Below are 4,209 nucleotides of genomic sequence, written 5' to 3'. Positions count from 1 at the left end.
ATTCATTTAAGTTTTATATATATATATATATATATATATATATATATATATATATATATATATATATATATATATATATATATATATATATATATATATATATATATATATATATATATATATATATATATATATATATATATAATTTAACACAGGATCATATTAACGTTCACCGTGTTCCTACACCTGCAAAAAGAAACTGTAGAAACGACTTCTCCCTCTCAGTTTATAGACGACATCAAGGGTTATAGAAGTGCTTGCAAATCGATAGGTTGGGAACCAAAAAAAGGTAGTTGGAGCAATTTCTTTGTTATAATTTTAAAAGTAGATGTTTATCTAAATAAAATAAATCATGTTTACTTTTTATTTTAACGAAGACATGTTATTATATTTCCAGATTGCACCGCATACGATGTTGTTGCTTTTCATGCAAATCTAAAATCCCATCTCACCAATACACCAATAAATACAACAATTAAGTTTGAAAATGTTCGGTTGAACAACGGCGAAGGTTATGACCAAGCCACAGGAATGTTTACTGCGCCAGAAGTTGGAGTATATTCATTTGCATGGTCATTTCTGTCGAAGAAAGGGGGTACAGTGTACATTGCTGCTGTTGTGGACAATGTTGATCACTTGCATTCACAATCAACAAAGTCAGTATATTAGTACTTCGGGTAATCTTCTTTACGAACTTAACAAGGGCACAAGAGTATGGATTGGGACTTGGTACTCCCCTGCTACCTTTATACATGGCGGATTTTACACGTACTTTTCAGGAAGCAAAATAAGTTCTATTTAAAGGAAGTGTACATGAAAAAATATTTGTTGCTAAATAAATTTTAAGAGCCCCTTGAAACTTAGGAATGAGGTCTGTAACCTTTTTGTTTATTTCTATCATGATATTTTATCAATTTAACACTCTCAGTGAAAGATTTATGGAGGTAATCCATGTATCTGTTCCCTGACGTAGATACGCCACATTGCTGCTGATGACTAGGTCAGGTTTATACTGAGTTCATAGAACTGTTTATACCTGGTTGATAAAACTTATTCAGAAAAATAATGCAATAAAGCAAAATGTGTACTGTCATGAGAAGACAAGAATTCAGTATATTTATATTACGGAACCCTAGGTAACTATATACAATTTGTGCAAAAAAAAAAATGATTTCATAATTTGTTACATATGAGACTATCAGCATATGATTGTACGGTGAATAAATTGATACATGAACGTTTTCTTTCAAGTGTTATTTGTAGAAACAACAAGTACATATATGTATAATTTGTTTCAGAATGAAACAATAACTTTGAAAATTTTGTATATCTTGTATTTTACATTGATTATACACTGAATATGCGGGGTTTTTATTTATGAGGAACGATCAATTCTATGTGTAAAATATCAATAAGATACATGTATAAATCAAATTAACACTTAATTTACATTTCGAAACAATTTATAAATAGACAAACAAAAAGAAAATAGTGGCTCACTCAAAATATAAAGTGGAAAAACGAATGCCAATATAAGAAGATATTTGTAATTGATATGAAAATTTGTGTGAAAAAGTGTTTATGTCTTATAATCTTTTTTCCTGAATTAAGCAGCACATCGCAGCTCGCTCTGTGAATTAAAAGTATTGAAATGAATGCTGATATAAAAGCAAAATAATGTAATTGATATTGAAAATTTGTGTGGAAAAAGTGTTTATGGCTTACATTGTTTTTTCTGAATTAAGCAGCACACTGCAGCTTGCTGTGTGAACTAAAGCGTCAATTATCCATAACAGTAAATAAAACGTTTCTAAATAGAGGGGTAAATTAGCAAATTATCAAACAATTTGCTCATCCAACTTTGAGGTACACAGATATGAACACATGGGTTCCGATTTCACCAAAACATAATAAGTCAGAAAAACAATCTTTCGTACCGAGTAGATAAAGTACAAACTTTTATAAAATTTCGCCGTTTTTTAATGAAAGATCTCAAACACAGTCCTATTGAAATTGATATATTCTGCTAGGGGAGGCCGCCCAATGTCTGATCTATATCATAACTCTTCGAACACCGACTAATATCATGCAAATTACCGGCGGCCGACTTCGACATAAGCGGGGTATTCGAGATATCCCATGTTCGAGATATCGATATTTATCTGTACTTGCAAGCGAAACAATATCCTTTGCGATTTTTAAAGCGTTGGTTCCGGCTGTAATGTCATATTTATCTTTTTTGGTTTAAAAAAACAAATAGTATCTGGCACTTTTTAGCATCAACAGTTGCATCATGCTTTTAATACAACCCATCCCATTTTTCTCGCATATCCAAATAGAACGCACGTAAAAATGTCCACCTACAACTGCTAAACGTTTTAGACCCGATGCAACGATTATCCTTGATTATCCTGCAATACATTTTAAACATTGTACTTTCACATTAAATAACCATCAAAAAGACCGCAATTACGTACAGTTAATTAAGTCTGAAGTAAACGTCTATTCTTTTTTTAACATATGCCTTAAAGTTAAACAAATTTTTTTTCTTAATTATCCTAATCATTTAGTAATATGTGTTACATTTTTTTCATCGAAATGTTGATTCTGAAGTAAAGTAAAGTCATACTTAGTGATTTTTTTTTTCATTGCAACAGTCAAAATTATATGTATATAGAACGCAATACCTATAGAAAAATAGGAAAAACCGAAAACGAAAAACTGCAAGTGAAGTCAACATGATTGTTTTGTGAAAATGATACTTTACAGTAATTGGATTTATTATGGAGTTAAAGTGGATTTAAGTGCAGGCGGACATCGTTTTGATGTTACAAGGATAGTCGCGTGATAAAAGCTTTATAAACACTAGGGTTTTTTCTTGATTTGTTTAATTCTGCAAGATAAATTTAAACTAACAACGACGAAATCAAAAGAGGACAAAATTGTTAATTTTTTCTCCGAATATCGAACGTTGTCTTCGAAGATCTTAGTCAAACATAATCTTACTTTTGAGGTGAGTAGTTACAAGTTTACAGTAATGGCAAGTTAATGAAATAAGTTTTTTATAGCTAAGTTTTATTTTTTTTCTAATTTATCCATCATGATTTTATTGCAATAAATTTCAAAATTTAAGCTGAAGTGTTCTAAAGGGTCAATGGCCCAAGAAATCAATAGTTGCAGTCACAATTATCATTGCATAAAATTATTGTCTACCCCGATCAATTTTATATATGCCAATATGTTCATAAAATACATAATGTTCATAAAATTGGTTCAAATAGTGCATCGTTTTTGAACGATGTTAATCAATTTGACTTTGAACATGGTTCATGATCAAATCTTTCTTTTGGCTACATAATTTTTTAATGAGACAAAATTATTGTGAGTCACAATAAACAGAAAAATCGAGAAATACAGAAAATCGATTGAGTGAGGTAAGTGTTTCTGTTTGATAATCAGTTACCTGTGATTTTGTAGAAGTAGTGGTCAAAATTCAGGTAAAATAAATAGCTTATTTGGTAAGTAATATTAACTATACATTTCTTTACGTAGATTTTCAACGTTATATAGGCTGTCATTGTAGCGGGTAATTTAAGTGAGATATAAACAATGGAGAATTTCACTTAAGTAAAAACGAAGAAAACACACTGGAAAAAATGTGAAATACATCACTTATTCCTACAAGTATTTTTTTCATTTATGCGGAATTGAAAAATACTTTTCATAACAATTTTGAGTAAAATCAAAGATCGATATATAAAAAGGAATAGAATAAATGAATGTATTCTAATTCGTCTAAGGGAGCGTTTAAATTGATTTACAGTAAACTTTGTTTCAAATGTAATTGAATTTAAATAAATAAACTGAATTTTAGAATTATGCTTGCCTATGTTCGACTGTCCTTCCTCTTATGGCTGTATGCCTCCATTTGCTGTGTACAAACAACATCTCCCGCCCAGTTCATGGACGACATCAGTGGGTACAGAAGTGCATGCAAAACAATAGGATGGGAGCCAAAGAAAGGTAGATGACAGTCTCTGGTTGCTTAGATTGAAGTAAACTATAATGTTTTTAAATAAGAATTAATTCATCACAATAAGCATTTTGATTTTAATTTTTGCAGATTGTACTGCTTATAATGTTATTGCTTTCCACGCAAATCTGAAATCTCACCTCAACAACCTTTCCCCAAATACAACGATGAAATTT

General features: G+C 30.3%; 1 long non-coding RNA gene across 1 annotated transcript; it reads left to right on the top strand.

Moving 5' to 3' along the window:
• Nucleotides 1-2,594: 2,594 nt before the first annotated feature.
• LOC117682599 (uncharacterized) lies at nt 2,595-3,887 on the top strand. Its single transcript, XR_010712977.1, has 4 exons — nt 2,595-3,013; nt 3,478-3,518; nt 3,629-3,684; nt 3,875-3,887. It is a non-coding gene; the product is annotated as an uncharacterized lncRNA (long non-coding RNA).
• The last annotated feature ends 322 nt before the right edge of the window (nt 3,888-4,209 follow it).

The sequence above is a fragment of the Magallana gigas genome, chromosome 4 (genome assembly GCF_963853765.1).
Source record: "Magallana gigas chromosome 4, xbMagGiga1.1, whole genome shotgun sequence".
Classification (NCBI taxonomy): Eukaryota; Metazoa; Mollusca; class Bivalvia; order Ostreida; family Ostreidae; genus Magallana; species Magallana gigas.
The sequence above is the reverse complement of the archived record's forward strand: the minus strand, read 5'-3'. Positions and strand labels throughout refer to the sequence as shown.